The sequence below is a fragment of the Aegilops tauschii genome, chromosome 1 (assembly GCF_002575655.3).
Source record: "Aegilops tauschii subsp. strangulata cultivar AL8/78 chromosome 1, Aet v6.0, whole genome shotgun sequence".
Lineage (NCBI taxonomy): Eukaryota > Viridiplantae > Streptophyta > Magnoliopsida > Poales > Poaceae > Aegilops > Aegilops tauschii.
This window is the reverse complement of record NC_053035.3, coordinates 433060787-433069242: the sequence shown is the minus strand read 5'-3', so window position 1 is coordinate 433069242 and position 8456 is coordinate 433060787. Positions and strand designations below refer to the sequence as shown.

At 45.2% G+C, this 8456-nt stretch overlaps 1 pseudogene; it reads left to right on the top strand.

Annotated features, from left to right (window-relative positions):
* The first annotated feature begins 7073 nt into the window (after positions 1–7073).
* On the top strand, positions 7074–8077 carry LOC120968411 (uncharacterized; annotated as a pseudogene).
* The last annotated feature ends 379 nt before the right edge of the window (positions 8078–8456 follow it).

The following is an 8456-nucleotide window of genomic DNA, read 5'->3' as shown; positions in this document are numbered from 1 at the left end:
CAATGAAAAGATACGCATCCTAGCGTATTCACGAAAAAAATCATCTTCTCCTCCTCAATTTTTTTTCAATTTTTCCTTCAAGTAATTGTTTTCTTCTTCAACTAAATTTAACCTCTCGACAATAGGGTCGGTTGGAATTTCCGGTTCACATACCTCCTAGATAAAAAAATTCTATATCACGTTGGTCGGCATAATTGTCATAAACACTAAATGAACCAAATAGTTATAAAAGGTAATATATACCACATCCGAATCATAGACAGGACGAGGGCCAACGGAGGCGGATACCAAAACCATCGCACTATATAATAACAAATAATAATAAAAGTAAGAAAATTACACAAGTATCTATCTAAATCATACAAGTAAGAACTTTTTTCTTTTAGAAAGAAGATAAGATCAAGAGGCTCACCACGGTGGTGCGGGCGACGAGTTCAGCGCGAGCGATCGACGGCGGTGAGGACGGGGACGGGACAGGACAGACCGCCAAACCTAGACAAATCTTGAGGAAAATGGAGTTTGGACAAGGAGCTTCAAGAGGAGAAAGCTTAAGTGTGGCTCGGGCATTTCATCGAACACCTCATGTGCATAGGATGTGCGCTAGAGCACCACAAAGCTCTCCCACGGCCGGCCAAAAAAACAGACCAGTGCACTGCTCTGCTTGCGGACAAGGGGGTATATATAGGCATCTCTTTGGTCCCGGTTCGTGGCTGGAACCGGGACTAAAGGACCCCATTTGGTCCCGGTTCCTGCCACCAACCGGGACCAATGGTTGTGGGCCAGGAGCAAGGCCCATTGGTCCCGGTTCGTGTCTGGAATTGGGACCTAAGGGGCCAGACGAACCGGGACCAATGGCCACCGAGGCCCGGCGGGCCCCCTGGCCTCACGAACCGGGACAGATGCCCCCACGGGTCCCGGTTCATGAGTGAACCGGGATTAATAAGCTTACCCGGCCTGGACCAAAACTCTGTTTTCTACTAGTGTACCATCTCCAGATAAACTACTGGCCTGCGCACTCTGATCCATTTATGCCCCGTTGTCTCATATTATTATCCCAATGGCGTGCATACTTCTGTCTAGAGGGTAGACTACTTCTCTTGGTAGCCATCATTGACTCTCTAGCTATTTATTACATGTCTTTCTTTCGGCTACCTAAAAAGGTGCACAAAGAAGTGGATGCTATTCGACGTGCGCTCTTTTGGGCTACATACCAGACTTACACAAGTGCACAATGCTTAATCGCGTGGGATAATGTTTGCAAACTAAGAGAATTTGGTGGTCTAACGATAAAAAATGTCAGTACATAGAATATCTGCCTACTCATGAATTTTTTCATTAGATTTCTCCTACCCACCAACAATCCTTGGGTGTGTTGGGTACAACTTCAGAATCCTAACGCCACTTGCACCCAGAACCATGACTCTTTTCTTCCAAATAATATTAACCAACAAATAGCTAAACTAAAACAGGTTTCATTATGACGAAAGATGGCCACATCACTTTTTTTTGGCAAGATACCTAGCTCCACCACCTACCACTAGCCTACCCCTCCCCCCCCCCCCCCCCCCCCCCTAAAAAAACCTAATTTTCACCCATTCCATTGAACTGGGTATCTCAGTCTTGAATGGTGTAAGGTCTAACTTAAGGAATCGCCTAACCGCAAGTGGCTCCCTTGAAATTGTAGTTTCTCTTGTCTTAGTTGCATGACATTGTGTTCGGGCTTAGGCAGGACAAAATTTTCCTCAACAAAGGAGTTCCCTTCTCCACCAAGCACACCTACGGAATTTTTCATGCATGAGGGGTTCATAGATCAAAATGCTCACTTCATCCAGGAGTCTAGAGTATGTACCCAATAAAGTGAATGTATTTCTACAGCTCTTATTCTGCAAGCTAGTTCCTCAACCTCCACCACAAGCATATTGTCGAGTCAAGTTCTAGCTCAAGATGCCAACATCAAACTGAGTCAACAGAGCACATGTTTCTATTGCCCCTCCACCGTCATGATATGGTAACACTTGGAATTGACCTAAACATCCAAGATATTAATGGTATTTAGGAATTACAGCCACCAATACCTCTACTCCGCCAAGTTTGGAACACCGCTATTCTCGACGCCCTTTGAAAGATTTGAGAATGTGCTTGTATTCTGCGACATTGATCAACATATCTCCACCACATTACGAAACATGTTAAATGACTTCACCCGTTGGTTTCAAAGGTTTGGGAAACTGAAACAGAAGGACACCGCCAATTCTTGAAGGTTATACTTTTCCTCTTGCCTACTTCTGATGATGCAACAAATTGGCCTTGGCCATCTTGAGTAATATCTTCAAGTGGGGACCCCCCCCCCCCCCCCCCCCCCACACACACACACACACGATTCCTCAAAACAAGGCTTCTAAGTATGGTTCAGTGTAGTGATTGAACTAAGAAAATGTTCTTCTAAGTCCCTAAACTGCATCTCACACGGTTTGTAAACACGGATCTCCTTCTTTAAATTGCAGAAGTGTACCATATCTGACAGAATGGGGCCACCAAGACAGGCGCATGGCAGTTTTCGTACGATAAATATGAAGGAAAAAACTCCTTACTATGGTTTTGACCAACCTAAACATTTGGTCGATTAAATCAATTGAATTGGATTCCCTAAATTAAATATTGGATTTAACTTTGGAAATGAGCAGTTCGATTGATGTACTAGGCGGATGAATACTACAATTCTATTTCGCTAATAGCTAAAATTTAAATAAGTCATTAATTGATTTTAAAAGGAATTCCAACCAGAAATGAAATGCATAATGTTTTTCAAATAGTAATTTAGTTTTTATACGTTAAATATAAATCCATGCTCAAGTTGTCGTTCTGGTCATGTGGTGAGTCATGAGATAGTAGTAGCAAAGGATCAGGCTTCAAATAAGATCTGCTACACATGTACTGATGATAGTTGTGAGATTCAGCAATCTAATGATGGTAGTATTCAGAGAGGTGGAACACTTGATTACGAGATAGTGAATTGAAGAGCCATTTGAATTTTGATTCTTGAAGAATAGAACAGAGCATGAACACATAGACACAATATTGCAGTATCCAAACTAGGCAAAATGCTTTGATGCCATGGGATGTAGGACCGCAAAATTTTAGTTAGGTTGTCAATGACAACGTGGGTTGGCCCAACAGAGGTGCAAAGTACATTAAGAAGTAAATTCTTAGACAAAAATTGACGGAAAAATAGATACCTTTAGATAAGGAGGTAGGATATATTGCAGAGATGATCACGGAAGCCTATAATTTTGCATGACAACACAAAAGGTGATAAAAAAAGTTACTATGAAATAAATTTGCCTTTAAAAAATACTAGCAAATATTCCTGTGTCTTGCAATGGAAGAGAAGAAAAATACTACACGCCGCTAACTCAATCATGTCTCAAGACAACCTCTCACACATACCGTAATAGAAGAATCTTTGCCACGTATGGTCTAGTCCATAATATTTGGCATCTCATTTTACAACTGAACCTGCTTTCGCTTTAGGCAATCAGCAACCATGTAGCATTCACTGCTTAAAAATAAAACTTGGACTATGATGGTGATCATTTTTTATTATGTGTAATTACTTCGAAACTTGTGTCTGACTCTATTTTTCGAAAAAACTTATAGTTTCTCTATTATGTGGAGTTAGCAGCTAGTACCCTCACATAATACAGAAAGGACAATTTCCGAGAAAAGACAAGTGCTGGTCATATAGGCATAGGTCAGAATCAAGGTTTAATACCATGGCACGACAATGTACAACGTGTTTACCTGTTAATAGTTGTCGAACTTTTAGGGGAGCTGCCTGTATAGTTGGAGAAGATGAACGAGTTGGCCTCTAATAAGGTGGTGAGGTGGCGATGCTCCGCTCATACGCAGCCTTCCGTACGTAGGTGCAACCGATGTTGATATGCACTCATGTTGGATGCCGATCTTTGCCGAGTTCTCCTTCTACGCATCCAGCCCGACCATCATCGACTGATTGTCTATTTTCCTCTATGTTTTCGGCGTTGTCATCGTCGACTTTACTGATGGCGTTGGGTTTGGCCTTGCTAGCTGACACCTCATGCTCCTTGGTGCTCATGCCTCATCCGCTTCATCTCCATCTCCAAGTCATGTGGGGCAGCACGCTATAATCCACATAGCTTTCCTGGTTCGATGCAAATTCTAATCAGCTCGCTGATGCAATGCTCGACCATGGGGCTCGTGTTGTTCTTGTTGGCGCAGCCTTGACCTTGAGTCGCACCTCGCGATTATGCTTTCCAGCAAGGTACAAGACCCTACGAAGCAAGGCTTAAGTAGGCCACCAGATCGATTCCGTGAAAGCTAGGAAATACGGCAAGCTAGCTGATCTAGTCATCTAGCGATCAATTCCGTCGGCCGGCATACGCAGGAAATACAACAAGCGAGATTAGATTGATCAATCTTTTTTGTTTCCCTCAGTCCGTAGCTTTTTTCCTTTATTTACAACTCAAATATGTGCAGGATATTGGAATCGGAGTGGACCGAATTTCGTCCAGGCAATGTTTGTTTTTCCTGTTTGTTTCATCATGCAGTGTTTGGTGTTTGGCTTCTAAGGATTTTTATTTTTATAGGAAACACCCTTAACCAATACATACATACCTTCTTTATCAATGTAAGTAATATAGGCTAGATGAGTTGGCTTGTGCCTGCACACTTTGGCCACCGTGGTTCGAGACCGTCTACCACAATTTTTTTATGCAATGCAACGACCTAGGTGGGGAAAGACAACATACAAAACACTTTTATTAAACGACCGAAAAAAGACGACTGAAATGGATTGATGGACCAAAAGTAGTGGAGAAACAATCCTCCCTTTAATATTAGTTTTGATGCAACAAACGACCTAGGGAAAAAAGACAACATACGGAATGCTTTTATTAAACACTGACGAAACGGATTGATGGACCAAAAAAAAGTGGAGAAACTATCCTCCCTTTAGTATTAGGTATAGATATAGATATAGAAGTAATTTGGACAAAAGGTTAAAGATACACTTAATTTGGAAGTTCATTTTATCAAACTTCACCATGTTTCTTTGAGATGCATCTTTGGCTACAATGTTATATATATTGTGATTGGCATATAAAAGCCAAGCTAGAGACAATATATCCAATAATAGTTAACAATACATGGCTGAAAATGATACGAAAGGAAAGCATACTCCCAATTCTCTGATTGGGCCAAGACTTTTATGTGACATGTGTCTTTATTTTTACAGCTCTACACATAGTCAACTAGACCCTAGAGTTTGTTAGCTCTTTTTTACCCTCTGTATTTAACATTTAATTGAAAATGCAGGGAAAATATGCAGCAGGCCAAGACCTATTGTTTATTCTGCCTCAAATGATTTTTTATTACCAACATGACAACACATAATACATCTAGCCACACAAATGAGGTAGTCATATGGGGTGCAGCCACTACTTTCCCTAAAAGCAATTCTGGCGAAACAAAGTCTTGGGCCTAGTTAGCTTTGTACTAAATCAACGACACTTATTTTGAGACGGAGGGAGTAGTAAGCATTGAAAATATTTGAGATCAGTGGTGTAAACCTAAGAGATGACCATGTTGTCCCCATTTGAGAATACTTGCTACCCTAAAAAAGCCTAGGGTTCCTCTGCCTTCTGTCGGCACCGCCGCCAGTCCGCCTCGTCTCCGATGGCCTTAGAGCCATGGTGGCATGGTGGATTGCGGCCCTTGCCGGCGGGTGGACTTCATTTTTAGACGTTCCTTTGAGTTTTGTTAACATTTGTGTCCTGCTTAGAAAGACGAGCCGGCGGCCGCTCCCTGAAGATGGCATAAGGTTCTCCCCGTCTAGCCCCCATCCCGGTGGTGCGTCTAGCATCGTTGGTCGATGTTCGGCGTTGTGGCTCCGGCAGAGTTGTCCTTGGTGGATTTGCTCGGATCTGGTCATAATTCGTCTATGTTCGGGTGCCTTTAGATTAGATCCTTTCGATCTACACTACTCTTCAATGACGGCAATTGCTATTCTAGTGCACTGGTCCTATGGGGCCTTAGCACGACGACTTTCCGATTGTCTAATACAACAAGTTTTGCCCAGCTCCAGCGAGGGAGGGCGATGACGGCGGCACGCCTTCGGCTCGCGTTAGTGCTTGCAGTCGTCGCTGGATGGTCTACAGATCTGAATGTAATTTTTATTATTTCTGGTGTTCGTTGTACTGTCACGATTGAAAATGAATAGGTCGGAAGTTTTTGCAGAAAAAAAGAAGAAGAGAGAGTACTTGCGATGATACTCGAGCTTAGCTTCAATTTTACTCTAGCCAATTACTCTCCCGAGGAAAAACAATTGCAGCCAAAATTACTACTTCGATGGTTCGATCAACTGAACTAAAGATGGATCAGGCCTGCCTTACCCATTGCAAGATTCCTAACAACCGACCATGTTTCCTTACAAAGGATATCCGGTGCGAGATGCCACTGCCATTTTTTCCATTAATTGGTCACGTGCATGCAGCTCTCTCCATGCATGTCACGCCCACACGACTCTCAAAACTACATCTCGCATCATAGTACGTGCTCTCATCAGAAGAAAAAGGATAAGATCTCCATCATATATCATGGACGCAGAGCACAACGTCCACATCGATCAGATGCCATGCACGCGACGTGTCCGTTGGGTTGCTTCTGTGGATGGGGACGACGAGGTGTAATCACATGCATATGCGTACGTACTAGTCCTATAAGTTACTACTCTAATAGCTCGCGCTCCATGCATGTCTCATGCAAGCATGCATAAATAGCATATAAACATTACGAATCTTACGTACAGTGCAGTGCCACATCTATCAAGAACGGATCTGGCATCAATATCACATCGCATACATTAACAATCTCCTCGATCAGATGATCGGGTTGAGATCGTTGACAACGAGTGAAACACGTGTATGCGCGCAATTGCATGGCAAGAGGTGCCACATCGAACTGGACTGTAACCAGAAGTTCAGAGCGCTTATATAAAGTGGGGATCATCACGTGTTTACTCCACACACACAAGCACACAACCAGCACTTGATCGACAAGCCAGTAAGAAAAGGGAAGAAGATGATGAGCACCAGGGCCCTCGCTCTCGGCGCGGCTGTCGTCCTCGCCTTCGCCGCGGCGACCGCGCACGCCCAGAGGTGCGGCGAGCAGGGCAGCGGCATGGAGTGCCCTAACAACCTCTGCTGCAGCCAGTACGGGTACTGCGGCATGGGCGGCGACTACTGCGGCAACGGCTGCCAGAACGGCGCCTGCTACACCAGCAAGCGCTGCGGCACCCAGGCCGCCGGCGCGACCTGCCCTAACAACCACTGCTGCAGCCAGTATGGGCACTGCGGCTTCGGCGAGGAGTACTGCGGCGCCGGCTGCCAGGGCGGCCCCTGCCGCGCCAACATCAAGTGCGGCAGCCAGGCCGGTGGCAAGCTATGCCCCAACAACCTCTGCTGCAGCCAGTGGGGTTACTGCGGCCTCGGTTCCGAGTTCTGCAGCAACGGCTGCCAAAGCGGCGCCTGCAGCTCCTCCAAGCCGTGCGGTAAGGACAATGGTGGCAGGGTTTGCACTAACATAGTCAGTGGGGCCATTGTGGCATCGGCCCGGGCTACTGTGGTGCAGGCTGCCAGAGCGGCGGCTGCGACGCTGTCTTCGCCGACGCTATCACCGCCAACTCCATCCTTCTCAGAGAGTGATCTTGCCATGGCAGTATTGCAACAACAAATAATCCGTGGCAGTCTCATTGCCACATACGGTTTCCCTTCAGTTACTTTTAGTAGTACTAGTCCGTAATAATTCTCTAGCTTGCAATATGACATGCAGGTTACTGCAACAGTTACAAAATATTGTTGTGGTGCATGCATGGGTATATTACAGTGAGAAGTACTGTGTGGCAATATAGGGTGTGCTATTGTTGCCACAAATTTAGTTTCTCTTGTTACCCTCTGTTGTCGGGATGCATGCATCCCGGTTGTAATGTTGCAGTACTATGTGATTTCGTTGTAATACATTACCATGAGGCAACAATACATTACCACCGGAAATTCGTTGCAATACATTACCACCGGAACTTCAGGGGTTCTAGATTACGAAGTGCATGCACGATGGGAAACTTGTAACAATTTGTTACTATTGTTACCACGTTTAGATCAATTTGTTATGGCTAGACATCGTCGGGATTTCACTGTCCTGTGCGGAGGAAAACTGGATTGGCCCCTACGTCGCCGCCCCACTCTCGGCCCCCTCGGCCCCTTCCCTCCCCTGCCATTGCCGGCCGGAACCACATGGGCAAAGCCCTCGCACTAGTCGGCGGCGCTCTTCGGCAGGTTGGCACGACACGGTGGCGCGGAACATGAAGGCGGATCAACCTGGCTCTGGCGGTGCAGCGGCATGGGTCCGCCTTCAAGCGTTCC